Source organism: Suricata suricatta, chromosome 3 (genome assembly GCF_006229205.1).
Source record: "Suricata suricatta isolate VVHF042 chromosome 3, meerkat_22Aug2017_6uvM2_HiC, whole genome shotgun sequence".
Taxonomy (NCBI): domain Eukaryota; kingdom Metazoa; phylum Chordata; class Mammalia; order Carnivora; family Herpestidae; genus Suricata; species Suricata suricatta.
Window position 1 is genome coordinate 33,917,001 of NC_043702.1, and position 17,442 is coordinate 33,934,442.

The 17,442-nt window shown below is 39.2% G+C and overlaps 1 protein-coding gene across 6 annotated transcripts in view; it reads right to left on the minus strand.

The window, feature by feature from the left end:
• The window catches only part of SPATS2L (spermatogenesis associated serine rich 2 like), a 164,822-nt gene that overhangs the window by 131,285 nt on the left and 16,095 nt on the right, over positions 1–17,442 (minus strand). For all 6 annotated transcript variants that reach the window (XM_029934136.1, XM_029934135.1, XM_029934133.1 and 3 more), the window contains exon 2: positions 11,008–11,055. The gene's annotated coding sequence lies outside the window, so the exon portion shown is untranslated. The remainder of the gene's footprint in view (positions 1–11,007; positions 11,056–17,442) is intronic.

Sequence of the window (17,442 nt, forward strand, 5' to 3'; positions counted from 1 at the left end):
AGAGCCCCTAATAATTGACTTTATGTTATTGCAAACATTTTTTAAGTTTATAAATACTATTCATAGAATTTTATCTATAAATATCATACATACAAGCCAAATGGTGGGTTTTAGGTACTAACTCTATTCTAAAACATCTACTACTTTTCCAGAATGACTAGTTAAATATAATTTACATTAACTGAACTACGTGTAAACATTGCAATACTCTGCATAGACCATTAAGCATATCTCATTAAGAAGTTTCTGGATTTCCAAACCCTCAGACATTCTAAGGGGGTACTATAGATGAGTAATTATTTTTAAAAGAATATATTAAAAGATATCCCTCAAGGGTCTTTAAAAACAGCTCTTAATAGCATCAACAGGAAGCAAGCTATATGAAGAATGGTAGAATAAAAATGATTGTGGCCTATTTCCATAAAGAAGCAGGGAGAAAAGAAAATAAGCTAAAATTACTTCAGCTTGCTGAGTTAAAATGAACTGTTATGTCATTAGGCGAGTGTCTTATTTACTCTTTGCCCTATATACAATAATAACATGTGTTGTTGAGAGTCAAGAGTTCACATTAGCATATTTTAATTTAGGAAAAAGGGGAAATTGTAAACCCTAAGGAATGGTTTTCCGGTTGACATAGTTCAGCATGCCTGGAGGGTGATGTGTACTTTGCACCCAAATCTTTATTAAACGTTCTGTCCTGGAGGTACAAAGATAACACTTCTGACCCACAGTCAGCAGAGCATTCACTTTGAGGTTCTTTTTTTCCTTCAGCTTTGATGATAAATTTGTGCTGATCTACCTTCTCTTGGTCATCTGGTTTTCTATGTGACAGGCATCATATGTTTGCGGAGGCAGCTGCCTGGCTTTGGGAGAGAAGTTGCAGCTTAGAGAAGGGAAGTGAAGCAAAGAGCTAACCCTTAGCCTTGGCACCAGGTGCTAATCAACTGATGTGTTAAAGCAAAATCCTATAAAGTCGAAACATATACTGTCAGTATGGTACGAACTCTGCAAACCTATATACATTAAGAAATGCTGTGATTGGCTGAAGCTTTTCTTTGTATATGTTAACTTCTGGAGTAAATTAAGCCTTCTGTATCAATTCTTTCTGTACCACTGAGTTTTTACATTATTCTAGGTTTTGGTTTCTCCAGTCCCTTAGTCCCAGTTACTCACCCTGTTTAGGTTTTTGATAGCCCTTATCACTAGTTGTAATGACTGTGTGTATTCACTTGGTTACCTGTGTCTTCACTGCCTGGCTCCTCCACTAGAATATTAGCTCTGTGTCCTGGAAAATACCAACCTACTAAAGTTGGGTACTGATTCCTTGATCAGAGTTTATCTGGCCTGTAGTATATCTGGCCCAATACAGAATTCATCAATATACAGATCACAGAGACAACTGCCCCCAATATATTCCTTCTTTCAGCAAATACTAATTGAACATCCCTATGTACCAGCAATGGGCACAGCACTGGGCATACTGGTGAATGGAACTTACATTCAGACAGCCGGTGGTCTATTATGGGTCTGGCTGAGTATATCATGTGCTATCTTGCTAAATCTTTGAGCAGACTATAGAGAAAGAAGAAGGAAAGAGGACATCAGCTCGTTAACCAGAGTGCAAGCTCACAGAAGACAAACCACATCTCTCCTACTTCTTTAATCTCCCTGAACTCTTGGTAAGCAACATATGCCTTCTTATTTGGCTGCCAGAGCCCTCTTCAAGATCTCCTTTCAGAAAGCTTTGCGAAAGTCCTATAAACAATTTTGCTATTCTGAAAAATGTTAATGCTCAAGGTATGCCTTTGAAGAAAAAGGAAAATTCCTTTGAGATTTTTTTTCCCCTCAGTAACAAGGAATGCAATTAGGCCTATACTTGGCACTTTGTCAGTTCCCAGAGCCAAGAGATCTCAGGGTTGGGAGAACAAAGCTACCAAGATGCTTTTGCTATTGACTATGGCTGACACAAAGTTCAAGGGTTAAAGCCTGAGAATGTTTTACCCCTTGACTTGAATGTCCCATGTAAGTAACTTCCAAATACCAAAGCTTAGAGGAGCCAGAATACAACGATCTTTTCCGTTACTTTACTGAAAAATTATGTATGCTGTGATTTATTGCTAATGCTGGACTTTCAAAGCAGTAGACAGGACACCTGCAAACTTCTGGACAGCAGCTGCCAATACAAGTTTAACATTTCATGGCTCAGCACTTAAAATATGACGAATAATAAATCATCCCTGTAACCAGCATGAGGCACTTCGCTGGTAATGTACTGAGAGTTGGTAAAAAAGAATGAACTATGGATTATGTTGTAATTCAGCACTTTGGAAAAGGGAGACTAAGTAAAATGGTGATTGCTATTATGGTCTCTCTTTCTTCAATGGTATGCTTTCTCTAAGAAAGAAACTTTTTACAGAGGGACCATGTCACTGTGTACTAACAATAAAACCCTGGTGATTTCAGATGTATATAGTGCTTGAAAAACAAAAAAATTTTGAAATTCTTTATAACTTTATAGGGAATGATGCAAATGGGACAATATTCTATTTAGGGTCCAGTCAGGACAATATTTGAAAGTGCTGCTTAACTTGTTTTGGAAGATTTTCATTACTTTTTCCGGCATATATTTTTATCATTTCCATTCTTGAAATATTACAAATAGTTGCTCTGGCAGAAAAAATGCTACTTATGAAATGCCGGTTTGGTGTGAGGAACGGCTGTAAACATCCTGTTTAGGAATGGATGTGATACATTCAAATGTATTTTGAATGCTCCCAAGAGAAAGAAGTTACGGTCTTTCCGTAGTGTGATGAGTTGCTGGTCCCACACAGACTCTGTGCACCTCTCTTTCCATCTTTCTGTTTTGGCATAAAATTTCAGGGCAAGTCAGGCTCTCAGTGAAGAGAATATTAGCATTAGGAATGATAAGATGGATTTAATACCTTCTTTCTAACAAGAGGTCAAGCAGTAGCTAAAGGGAGACATGGAGTCAAACCCTGGAGAAGCAGAGTTAAGCAGAAGGATGCCCCTTAGGATCTACGCAGAAATTACCACATCAATGAAGGTGAGTTCAAGGTCAGTGTCTACACGAAGAAGAACAAGAGAAGCAGCCCAGGCTTAATAAGGTATGTTGACATTTATTGAAGAAATCACTCATATATAATTCCATACTTATACTTGATTCTTTTTATATAAGTTCCTCAAAGAAAGTTGAGTCATCAGCAATTATTGAAACACTACTACCAATTGTAGGTAGAAGCTCACTAGGATCCCTGATTTTCTTTTTTTTTTTTGAAAAATTTTTTAAGTTTATTTATTTTGAGAGAGAGAGTGTGTGCAAGCATGCGAGCATATGCAAGTGGGGTAGAGGCAGAGAGAGAGAATCCTAACCAGGCTCTCTACACTATCATCATGGACCCAACGTAGGGTTCCATCTCTCGGGACAGTGAGATCATGACCTGAGCTGAAATCAAGAGTCGGATGCTTAACTGACTGAACCACACTGGAGCCCCAGGGATCTCTGATTTTCTGAAATGGCCCAGGGCATGTAGGACTAGACCTCCCTGGAATGCTGTCTATACTAGGTGACGCTGTCCTCTCACCCAAAGATGACTGGTCAAAAGTGATCAGTCAACCTAAATTTGATGAATTAGATCCTCTCTTCCAAGGGCCTCAAACCTGAAAGCATGAAACAGAAGGCAGAGGTCATCAGTGCTTGGTCACATAACATCTCAGAGAGGAAGGACACAGAACCCTATGCTGTGATTACCAGAGCTTCCCTGGTCATGACCCTTCATGTAATCTCATGGTTCTTCCCTTCCTTCAAGTCTGTGACATACCCCAGGATACTTCCAATAAAGGATATTAAAATAATTGGGAATTTTGTTTAAGCTAGTCAGTCAGCTTCTGTAGCTTGCAATCAAAGAATCTTGCAGGTTAAGAACATCAGCACTTTAATAAAAAGTTACATTTCATTAAAGGAGAAGTATAAGAGACATGATCACAACTGGTCGCATTTGTAGGAAACTACGTTTTACAGATGCTCTTGTACATGACCTCTGTCAGGGCTGGAGAAGGGCTGCTATTATCACCCTCATGACAGAGAAAAGGCAATGCAGCTCAGAGAGGGTAGTGCCTACATGCTGTGGCCTGGCTGCTGTCAAGAAGCAACACCAGGCTTAGAAGCCATGTCTCCTGACTGCTGGTAGTGCCCTCCCCATTGTAAGCCATGACTCACATGCCATCTAGCACTTTCTGATACTTTTGCTAGGGTAAAGCCTACTTGACAGTAATCACTTTTTTTTTTTTAACATGCAAAACCTTAATTAAAAGGATATGTTCAGGGGTGCCTAGGTGGCTCACAATCGGTTAAGCACCAGACTCTTGGTTTTGGCATAGGCCATGATCTCACAGTTTGTGAGTTTCAGCCCCACATCGGGCTGCGTGCTGACAGCATGGAGCCTGCCTGGGATTCTCTCTCTCCCTCTCCTCCACTCTCTCTGTCTCTCAAAATAAATAAACTTTAAAAATTAAAAAAAAAATGTTTATACAAAGAATACAAGCAAAACAGAAAAACAGAACTTGTGTGTGTGTGTGTGTGTGTGTGTGTGTGTGTGTCTTTTCAGCTCTTCTACTCTGACTCCAAACTAAGACTTGAGAAAAGTTTTAATAAAGTAAAATATATAAGCTATGGCCTTGGTGTTGATATTTGCCAACAAAAAAACATTAAGGCTGGGGCGCTTGGATGGCTTAGTCGGTTGAACATTCGACTTTGGCTCAGGTCACAATTTCAGTTTGTGGTCCTCAGGCTTTGTGCTGACAGCATCCAGAGTTTGCTTCGGATTCTCTGTCTCCCTCTCTCTGCCCCCATCCCTGCTTACACGTGTACTCTCTCTAAGATAAATAAACAAAAATTTAAAAAATAACCATTAGGTCTGAGAGGTGCCTCCTTTTGGGTAGCAAGCTTACCATCTTCTACATATTTTAACCACTAGCAGGGAGTGTCCTTTGAACTACATGGCAGTGGTTTTCAAGATGTTTTCAACATTATCTCCAAATGTGTGTTGTTGTTTATTTACAATTCATACACGTTATCTACCTTATAAACATGAACAAAATAGAAAAGAAGGACAGATTTTGTTAATCATGATTATCTCAAGGTAAATACACACAGGACAAGGTTAAAGATCTATTAACCACAGTGAATATAAATCCACATGTCTCCCAGGTAATTCAGAATTTTCGTGGCTAGATTCTTAGAAGATCTGATTAGATGGTCACAGTCATTACTTCATAATGTGGCTGACAGAGTTCATGGTAAACTCAGTCATTTTCTTGTTGCCTGCAAAATGAAAATTGTCTCCCATTTATGGAAATTCTTTACAGAATCTTTTAAAAATTCTGTTAGTTTGTGAGGGTTTGTTAAAACTAAAATATGGAATTTCCAACTATAGTTAAACAGGCATGATATATTTCACAAAATAACCCAAGCAGAGGAACCAGCAGGGAAGTCGCTGGGAAGGGGGTGGCCTCGCCTCCCTCTCTCCAGGTGATCACTGATCACCTGACATGTGGACCAGGGACAATGCCGTGTCAGTACGGTCACCATCAGTTATCATAATGTTTCATGAAAATAAAATGAATGTAAATGAAAGTTCTAGTCAATTTCTTTTCCATCCAAATGATTCTTCTCAAGAGCTCCCGAGGGTGTATATCCCACCTGGAGGCCATTTGCCATGCAACAAAGCAATAGTTTATTTCTGGAGCAACTTAACAATCACAGGAATCTCCATGCGTAAAACTAGCAGGACAAGGACAAACCAACTCAGGCCACAAAGGAAGTTATTTAGCATTTTTAAAAAACTTTTAAAATTATGAACTATAACTCGCAACCAGAAAAGCACATAAAACATTAATGTTTGATACAATGTGCTATATACTGCAACTACCAGACCCATCAAAAAACAGGACCTTGCTAGGACCCTGCAAGCCCTCCAGGTCCTTCCTCTTCCCTAGCACACCCTCCCTGAAGAGGTAAACACTATCCCAATTCTTTCAGTAATAAATTCCTTGCTTCTCTTTATAATTTTAGCCACTTATGTATGTACCCCTTAGCAACAGAGTTTGGTTTCTTCTGTTTTCACACTTCATATAAATAGAATAAGATTGTTATGTATTCTTTTGTATCTTCTTCCTTTCAACATCCTGTCTGTAAGATATTTCTGTGTTACTGTGTATAGCTCTAGTTTATTCTTTTTTTACTGATGTGTAGTTTTCCATCTTACAATACATCTGCAATGTATTCAGCCATTCTGCTACTGAGAGGTATTTTGGATGTTTCTAATTTGAGATGAAAACAAACAATGCTACTAGGGACATTTTATACCTGTCTTTGGATGCACATGGGTATACATTTCTCTAGAATACATGTATACATACATGCACATGCACCTGTGCACAAGTGGAACTGCTGGGTCCTAACATAGTTAAAAAGCCTAATCATAGTCCCTGATTTCAAACTATACTACAAAAACTGCAGTCATCAAAACAGTATGGCATTGGTACAAAAACCAGACAGATCAAAGGGCAGAATTGAGAGCCCAGAAATAAAACTACACATATATAGACAATTCACTTATGACAAAGGAGCCAAGAACATACACTGAGTAAAGGATAGTCTCTTCAATAAATGGTTTTGGGGAAACTGGACAGCCTCATTTACAAGAGTGAAACCAGACTACTGTCTTAAGCCATACACATAAATTAATTCAAAATGGATTAAAGACTCGAATGTAGTACCTGAAACCATAAAATTCCTAAAAGAAAACACAAGTGCTAAGTTCCTTGGCATCAGTATTAGTGACATCTTTGCAGACCTGACTCCAAAGGTAATAGAAACAAAAGCAAAAATAAATGGGACTACATCAAAGTAAAAAGCTTCTGTGCAGCAAAAGAAACTACTGTCTAAATGAAAAGACAACATACTGAATGGGAGAAGGTATTTGCAAACCATATATCCAATAAGGGGTTAATATCCAAAATACATGATAAACTTATATAACTCAACAACAACAAAAAACCAAACTCTACTTAAAGATGGAGGCTCTGAATAGAGATTTCTCCAAGAAAGATATACATATATATATAGCCAAGAGGTACATGAAAAGATGCTCAATATCACTAATTATCAGGGAAATGCATTTCAAAACCACAATGAAATATCACCTAATACCTGTTAGAATGGTAATTATCAAAAAGACAAAAAAAAGTGTTGGAGAGGATGTAGAGAAAAAGGAATGCTTGCATATTGTTGGTGGGATTGTAAACTGGTAGGGCCACTGTGGAAAACAGCATGGAGGTTCTTCAAAAAATGAAACAGAACTATCCTATGACCCAGCTACTCCACCTCTGTGTATTTATCCAAAGAATACAAAAATACTACTTCAAAAAGATAATATGCACTCTTAGATTCACTGCAGCATTATTTACAATAGCCAAGATACATAAACAACTTATGTGTCCATGAATGAATGGATAAAAATGATGTGGTCTATTCACACAGTGGAAGGCTATTCAGTCAGAAAAAGAATGAAATCTAGCCATCTACAACAACATGGGTGGACCTTGTGGTTATTTTGCTACACAAAACAAGTCAGATGAAAAAAGAGAACTATCATATGAACTTCACTCATATGTGGAAACTAAAAAAAAACAAAACAAAACAAAAAAAAAAAACCAAGAAAAAAAAAAAAACTAGACCAAAAATGAGCTCACAGATACAGAGAACAGACAAGTGGTTACCAGAGAGGAAGGAGATTGGGGTGGGTGAAATGATGATGAAGGTCAGCTGTATGGCGATGGCTGCTAACTAGCCCTGTGTTGGTCACTTTGTGGTGTATACATACGTCAAGTTATAAACTGTACACCTGAAGTTTATATTTCAGTTTTTGAAACGTCTATTTAAAAAGAAAAGAAAAGAAAATAGAGATCTCTACAGCTTACCAAACAAAACCCAAAAAACAAATACACCTAACAGAAGGTTAATTCTAGTGTATCTCTTGGCAATCAATTTTAACATTAACTAACTCTTCTGTGGCCATGATGAAAGCTCATTAAATTACTAGATTTATCTTCCCCTGGATTTTCACTCTTGCACATTCATTAAATTTGAACCATGATATTAAATACATATAACTCTGTCAAGAAATAGTTTGAAAATTTACCCCCCTTCCCACATATATATTTTGTACATAATCACATTTTTCCTTTAAATGAGGGCAAACACTGTATCTACAAAAGGTTCATTCAAATTTTAAAGCAATTTTGCACCAAGAGGGTTCAAGTTAACACTCATATTGATCAAATGTGAAAAGCCAAAAATGTTCATTTCTAATCTGAGATCAATACAAACAATGCTACTAGGGACATTTTATACCTGTCTCTGAATGCACACAGGTACACATTCCTCTAGAGTACAGGTATACGCGCTCATGCATCTGTGCACAAGTGCACATCTGCTATAGTACCAGATACTTTCTGCATATTAGTTCATATACAATGCTATTTTAATCCTCAGAACAACCCTATGAGATAGGTACATACCCTATGTAACAGGTCCCCATTACAAAAGGAAGCTGAGACAGAGAGGGAAGTAACCTGACTGAGGTCCGTTGCTGTAAGTAGTTGAGTTAGCCATCAAAACCAAGCCTCCCAATGTCTCAGTCCAGACCCTACCACACTGCCTGGCAACATATTTATTCGTTTTGTTGTTGCCACCATTGGCCTTGTGATTATTTTGATAACACTAAGAATAGTTCTCTAAGACCAGAGCAAAATGTGTGAACCAACAGGAGGGTGGGGAAATCTATGTGTATTTGTTTTGATTTGTGAAAATTTTGTGAAAATGACTGTAACCAAGCAACTCTAACTCTGGGAGAAGTAATTAAGAAATAAATTAAGGGATTCAATGGATACCCAAATTAGTCATCAGAGCTCAAGGATCTGGAGTTCTGGTCTATATCCAGCTTTGGCACTTGCATCCAAAATAAACATGACCAGATCAGTACCACAAGCTCACAATTAAAATGGATTTATATGGCTTATGTGTCCACATGGGAGAGACCTCTTCCTAATTGAATTCGGACACCTCTTCAGTTATTGTGGGCTTCATCTGCCATCTCCCTACTCTTTTACAATTGTTGGCAAGAGGATTATGCTGAGGGAGAAATCATTTCAATCACTGATGTCTATAGAGCAAGCATAAAGATAAAAGAAAAGCTTTTGAACTGTAATTAGAAAATTCCTTAAGTGTGCTCATGTGACATATGTTTAAGACTATGACCAACTGGCGAGTCAGGTTACAGAATGGATGTCCAATGTCACCATTCTGGGATAAGCAGCCAGTAAAAGTAGTGTTCCAACGTGCGATTAGAGTAATCTTTTGCAGGCTGAAACATTCCTGCTTTACACCTCTAACATGATTAGTGACAGACAACTGGAGGCATCTCATTCTCCTGAGAAAAATATGATCAGAATTGTTTTCAATTGGTATATCTTTCCATCAAGCTGTTTGTTGCCTTCCAGCAAAATAATCAGAGTTTCTGATTATGTGGTATGTTCCAAGAAAACAGTAATTGATTGTGCCCTTGCTTGTTGATGGGGAGAAGGCTGCCAGAATTTACATGGTAACTCTTCAGTTGCCTAACCCAAAGAAAAACTAACCAGTGTGTGTACGTGTGTGTGCATGTGTGTGTGTGTGTGTGTGTGTGTGAGAGAGAGAGAGAGAGAGAGAGAGAGAGAGAGAAGGAATGTAGCCAGTAGTTTCCATAATAATTCTCTTTGAACAACTATAAACAGTGTTTTCCATGGTGATTCAGATGTCAAATATGAGGAAGTAAAATTATTCTATTCCACTCATGGAAAACCACCAACTCCCACCAATGTTAACGGCCCTTTTCAAAAAGTTATAGTCACCTTACTACTGAAGTTTCAGGGTTATAGAAGAAGAATCAAGTTCAAATCAACATTCATGGAAACATTCACGGAAATATTCAGGGCAATAAGACCTCATTCATTTGGACTACCCCAGTTTAGAATCTACAGTCATTTGACAGTTGTGTGGACCAGTGGTGATCTTTTCACAATGGCTTGCTAAGCAAATTAACTTAAATTAGCAGGACTGCTTGGGGAAAATAATAATTCAGGTAAAGTATGATGAATCAAAAATAACAACATGCTTCCTGTACAGCAAACACTTTAGATGAACCCATTAAAATACCAGTGACTAATAACCATAATAATTACCATTTAATTAAATGTCAACCTTCTATAGCTCACATTACATACATGAGCTACAACTATCCCAACAACTCTGCAAGATATGTATAATTATCCCCATTTCAGAGAGGAGGAAACTGAAGCTTAGAGAAGTAGGCAACATGCAAAGACATAACAATCACTAGGCAGCCGAAGCAGAATGCAAAGGCACGCTGTCTAGCTCAGAAGGCCTGTGTCCTTTCACCCCAACTCAACACTGAGTGAGCACTGAAGACTGCAGGTCAGACTTCTAGAATCACTGGAGCAAGTTCTTCAACAACAATAGCAAAAATAGCAATCGCGGCAAGGAGGGCTAGCCAGGCAGTCTGGCTCCAGAGCTGCCACTCTTACCCATAATTCCTTTCTACATCACAAAGGCATCTATAAAATACCTTTTGGTATGCTGAAATATTTTATAGGCATGAAACTACTCGGAAGAGATCCATAGAAATGCCAATGAAGGTGGAGAAGGGGGATGCAGGTGAGGTGGGAGTTTCTTGGTCCACCGCCCCCCACCTCACCCCATCATGAGTGACATCAGTGTACACATCTATAAACAAGAACCAACGGTGTTGAGATCCTGAGAGGCTGATAAGGCCATGAGGAGGCTTCTGGGAGTCCGCTGCAGGGCAGGGACAGCTGGCTATGGCAATGAGGGAGAACACGGAGAAGAGAAGAAACATCTCTACTTACCCAAGAATCCAGAGATATTCCTGAAAGCAGCCTGCGTTTCGAAGTGCTCTAGGAAAAAAGTAAATTTGGGAGGTCAGATCTCACATTTAGCAGCCACACCACCCATTTCCATCACATCCACATCCAAGCACAGAATCTGGAGTCAAGCAGACATGGAACTGGTCCTTACCTGTGACTTAAGAGCTATTAGGGAGAGCAACCTCCTTATGCCTCAGTTTACTCAACTGTAAGATGAGAGATAATAACAGTACCCTCCTCATGCTGTAATTCGTACCATGAATTCAAAATACAACACTGCTATTTTAATAAGTACAATAGGTGGGGCGCCTGGGTGGCTCAGTCGGTTGGGCATCTGACTTTAGCTCAGGTCATGATCTCACAGCTCGTGGGTTCAAGCCCCATGTCGGGCTCTGTGCTGGCAGCTCAGAGCCTGGAGCCTGCTTCTGATTCTGTGTGTCCTTCTCTCTCTGCCCCTCCCCTGCTCATGATCTGTCTCACAAAAATAAATAAATGTTAAATAAATTTTTTAAATAAGTACAATAGCTAACATTTAATGCTGTTTAGACAGTGCCTAGCACTGCTCTAGGGCTTCAAATAAGCTAACTCTTCAACATTTATCACTGGCATTCTGCAGATGTAGAAAGTGAGGCACTGAAAGGTCAAATCACGTTTCATAAAAGTATCCCTGGCAAGTGGTGGGGACATAGGACCAGCTGGCCTCTGAAGCTGAATGCTACATAGTGATATCCTGCCTAATTTATACAAGTAAATGTTAGCTATTGTTATTATTACTGTTATAATGTTCTCCTCTCTGACCCCAGGGAGCTCACCATTTAGCTAGTAACCACTTAGGCACTGAGATAGGTGACAGGGTTGTAAGTCAATCAACCAATCACTCACTAAGTCAACAATCTCTTCAAGTGTTCCCTGAAAATCCCTGTGTACCTGACGCTCTGTTAAGCACCGTGTGGGGATTCAAGGGCTCTGGCCATTGACCCTGCAGTTAGATAAACCTCCACAAAGCAAATGGGGAATGACAACAAGGAGGGAACATAGAAAGGACAGGAGAGGGTGGTGTCAGGACACTGGATACTGTGCCTGGCTCTGGCACTAGCTCTTTTGGTGGCCTTCTCCAAGTCAGCTGACCTCACTGGGTTTCATCTTTCAATGAGTGGCCTGACCTAGAGGTTCTTAAGCCCTCTTACAATTCTATTCTCTCTTTCAATTTGACTTACTTTCTCTCAACAGTCCATTAAAAAAATTTTTTTAATGTATTTATTTTGAGAGAAAGAGAGACAGACAGACAGACAGGATGAGCAGGGGGGTGTGTATCAGAGAGAGAGGGAGACACAGAATCTGAAGACAGGCTCCAGGCTCTGAGCTAGCTGTTAGCACAGAGCCTGATGTGGGGCTCGAATCCATAAGCCGTGAGACCATGACCTGAGCCGAAGTCAGATGCCCAACCAACTGAGCCACCCAGGCATCCCTCAACAGTCCATTTTTGAGAGAATATACTACAACCCTTCATGCATACAACAAGAACTGACTGAATGCAATGCAAGGCACTGTGAACAGTGCTCAGGATATGAACACAAGACTGAACACTTTGTAATTAGCTCTGTGAGCATGATCCAGTCCTGTCATGGAAATCTCAGGGAAGACTGCAGCCCTGAAGACACTAGCACATGCCCATTCTGCCCCATCTGAAACTTGGGAGTGGCTCCAATGAATTCTGCACCAATCCAAAACCCAAAGTCCCACACTGGGCAAGGGGTTGCCATGCTAAGTATGATCAAGCAGATAAGAGTATCTATGAATAATAAGTCAGAAACTAGACAACCAGTGAAATGGGCTGAGGGTTAGGCTTGTTTTCTAAAAGTAAGTACTGTATCAATAAACCAAAGAGATGAATACTCAGTTGACACTTGACTTTCTTGACTTTATATTAATGTATACAAATGGCCACTCTGATGGCAATCTTTTATGTATGTTTGTGCCTACCATGTATGTATGCACGTGTGACTGCATACACGTGTGACTGCTTATTTGAGAAACATTTATTTTGACACAAGATGCTACTGACTTTATTTAAAGATCAGTTCATCACACTTAAACAGGTTTGCTTTCACAGAAACTCCTCAGAGGGGAATAATTCCACGAGTATAACACTTCCATTAAAAGGAAATTGATTTTAAAATGTGCTTTTCAAACTTTTGACAAAAACAATTTTCCGACTTTCTTTATGGACTAAAAAAGGCAAACATTGTTGTGGAGACAATGTACTAAATAATGTGAGTTGTCAAATGAGCTACTAAACAGTTACAGATATAACTTTAGTAAAGACTTTTAAACACACTTCAAAATGTCCATCAACCTTTAAGTAGCATTTTGGTAAATTCTATGTCCTACTGTGACAGAAGTCAACACAAGATGGTTATGGTTATGGTTCTTTTACTATTATTATTATTATTATTATTATTGAGAGAGAGAGAGAGAGAGTATGTGCATATGCATGAGCAGGGAAGAGGGGTAGAGGGAAAGAAAGAACCTTAAGCAGATTCCACACTCAGAGTGGAGGCCTGATGCGGGGCTTGATCCCATGACCATGAGAGCATGACCTGAGCTGAAATCAAGAGTCAGACACTCAACAGACTGAGCCACCCAGGAGCCTCAAGATGTCTATGGTTCTTAAAAACAAAAGGTATGATGGTATGCTTTGCAGGATGGTTACATATTTTCAGCATATAATTTTAAATGGCAAACAATGAGATAACATATAAAAAAATGTATCATTTTGATAGGTATTCAGGTAAAGTAACCTGTGCATGGCATTCTATAAAGAATTTGGTTCCTAAATTGACCCTGAAAGAGATTCCAAAAATGTTTTAAGCAATGGTAAGATTGTTGGAGTGCATGCATAAATGTCAAAGATGACAACTCTGGGAAACAATACTCTCTTAGATATACAAATTACAGCTTTCTTAAGCTTGGAGAGACAAAAATTAAAAATCTAGTAGTGATTACTCCTGAGTGAAGAATTATGGTGCTTCTCCTCTCCGCCCTTTTTTTAAAATAATTTCTCTACTTTCCAAACTTCCTATAATCGGCATGTGTTACTTGAACATTTTGAAAAAATGTTTTTTCAAGTTCATGATATATTATGGAAAATTGCCTGATATAAAAAGTGAAAATGCTTTGGAATCAGACAAACTTGGGTTCAAATTCCGCTTTAGTTTGGTGCCCTCAGATGAGCTACTCAGCAGACCAAGTTTGTACATAAAATGGAAATAACGACAGATGCCTTGAAGCACCATGTTGCCTACGAGAGGCGAGTTATAAGTGCTTAGCACGGAGTAGGAGCCCAGTAAATGATAATCCCTCTTCCATCCACAGCACCCAAGGAAGGCCTTCCTGATAACAGGAAATAAATTTGTTGGTGTTTATAAATTGTATTTCAGCCATTTGTTTATAGAAACACTGAGAGGTTTTAACAGACAACTTTCAGAAACTTTCTAATAGTTAAAGCTCAGAACAAAAGTAGGAATGGATTTATATCCTACTCTCCTTTCTATCACAATTATTAGGGTCCTATAATCTAAAACTCTTGGGTTCACTTGCACGCGCTACTATGCTATGTTCAGAAATCTGGTTGGGATGGGAGGTGAGAAAAGGGTTCAGGTGGACCCACTGGAGCAGAGAAACCACAGCTATCACAATCAAGATCTTTCCCATTTTGTCATTCCTTACGATTAAATGAGCAAAATAAATTATGGGATTGCTTAAATGAGGAGTGAGGGACAAAATATTTTTATGGCTTTTTTTTAATGCTAGCTATGTTGATATTTTCATCCTATGCAGCTGAAGGTAGTTCCATCAGTTAAGTTTATGACAAAATATATGTACTCAACAAAATAGGGCTGTTGGCAATATGCTGCCTTTGGATATATGTTGCTGTACCTTGACTACAGGAAGAAATATTGATTTAACTGGCTTTAATATCAAGTCAGGTATTTGTTGACACGTGGAAATGAAAAATATCAAAACCATGAAAAGCTTGATATATAGGTCAAGTCCCATTTCAGCTCCCTCCAAGGGACTGTCCAAAGTCTACTGCTGTGTTGGAACTGTGTTCTAATGATGCTTGCCCCAGTCACAGATAACGTGAATTTTTATTATAATGGGATATGCTACACAAATGGATATCGGTATTGATTTTTATGTAGTATAATTTTCTGTAGAAAATACAGCAAAAAAGAAAAAGAAAAGAAAATCATTATGTATTTAACTTCTCTCTTTTTCCAACTCTGGAGGTGTATCTTTCTTTCTACCAAAGATATATAATGTTCTCTTCCTTTCATTATCTGATTACTTCTTACTCCTCTCACAATGCCTAGTACTGAGTGGACACTCAAGAATTAGCTGATGAAGAAATGAGCTGAGTAAGATGTGTTACCAAAGCAAATGAGGAAATTTAAAATAGTTTCCAGTGTAAGAGAAATAAATTAAATTTGTTCAATGTTTGTTTATTTTTGAGAGAGAGGGAGACAGAGAGAAACAGAGCAAGAGCCGCAGAAGGGCAGAGAGAGAGGGACAGAGAGAGAGGGAGAATCCAAAGCAGGCTTCAGGCTCTGAGCTGTCAGCACAGAGCCCGACATGGGGCTAGAACCCACGAACTGCAAGATCATGATCTGAGCTGAAGTTAGACACTTAACCAAGTCACCCAAGGTGCCCCGAGAAATAAATTTTTGAAATTGCTTCAAAATGAGTAGGGCCAGCAGGCTGAGCCATTGCCAGCTAGCATGTTCAAGGTGTCTGGGCATCTGTGGACCTTCGGTTGGCTCCCTATTGCTAAATGGTCATGAGACTTGTCTAAAATGTCCAGCACCCAGCTCACACACTCCCATCACGGAGGGATGCCACAGAAACATTTCAATCATTAGTTACCTGAAAGCACCTTCTTAAGAGTCTTATAGCCATTCAGCCCTAGGGCAGCTACTGATCAAATTTTGTCCTTCTAAAGGACTGAGAAAGGACCACCATGACTGGGAGTCAATAAAAGGCAGAGAGGATGGCCCACAGCAACCCAAGGAAAGGGAGTTAGCACAGCTCCAGGATTGGGAGTTACTTTCTTGCAGCCAGACTCAGAAGTAGTTTCTGTGCCCTTAACCAGAACATGACCAGGGCTGGGGGGAAAAACCAAGAGAGACTACTGAAAAGCTTGCATAGACACTATCCAGTGTCTAGATTCTTATTTTCTTCTCTTTTCTTCTCCCTTCCAGCAACAATGATTACTTTAATAATCAAAGATTTCCTATAATTTTTTATAAAGCAATCTATTTGGAATATGTTTTGCTACCTGATAGTTTTTTCCTTGGAGTCTTTTTTTTTTTTTATTAAAAGCTACAATAATGCATCAAATACATAAGTTTTGGGGGGTGCCTGGAAGGCTTAGTTGGTTGTCAGCACAGAGCCTGATGCAGGGCTAGAAGCCACAGACCATGAGATTATGACCTGAGCTAAAGTCAGATGCTTAACTGACTGAGCCACCCAAGTGCCCTAAAGTCTTATGTTTTATTTTTTGTTATTTTTTTAAATGTTTACTTATTTTGGAGAGACAGGGAGAGAGACAGAAAGACAGAGCATGAGCAGGGGAGGGGCAGAGAAAGAAGGAGAGACAGAATCTGAAGCAGGCTCCAGCCTCTGAGCGGGGCTCAAACCCACGGACCAAGAGATCATGACCTGAGCCGAAGTCGGATGCTTAACTGACTATGCCACCCAGGTGCCCCGTTTGAAAACATGTTAAAAGGTAAATCAGTTCTCCTTGAGAGAGATGACCTGTGGCTATTAATTAAGAACTTGGAATCACATCATAAAAGCATTTTTGAGCTAACCAAATGGTGTGCTCAATAATTCTCCATATGCCCTTTGCCTGTGCAATAGTCATCATCTGTTTTAGAGTTGAGGGAGTCTAGCATCAGAGACAGGAAAGCACTTTGCCCAGGATTAGATGGCTATTATGCAATGGAGCCACATCTTGACTCCAATCTACAGATTCATATCCAATTCTCTGTTCACAGTTAAAACAGAGCCCAAATTTAACTTGTTGAGCCCTTCCCCGCTAAGATAACACCACAGGGGACATACTCTCAACAGGTCAAATCGGTAGTCATGTTCTGTCAAGATTCAAACTCTTTTAGTTATTGGGCTATGGGTGACACTGTTTATCCCCTACAAGAACTAAAATGATTTAAGGGAAACGAACAATTCTAAGGTAAGAACATGTAAACTCAAAGGCAATAAAAATTCAAGAACTCAAAACCAAAGATAGCTTTCTTCACTAGACAATAGTTGGTTATAAACTCTGAACAAAGTACCTCTTCAATGTGAAATTTTACTACTAGGATTTTTCCCCCCGTTCATTTTTACTAAGAACTG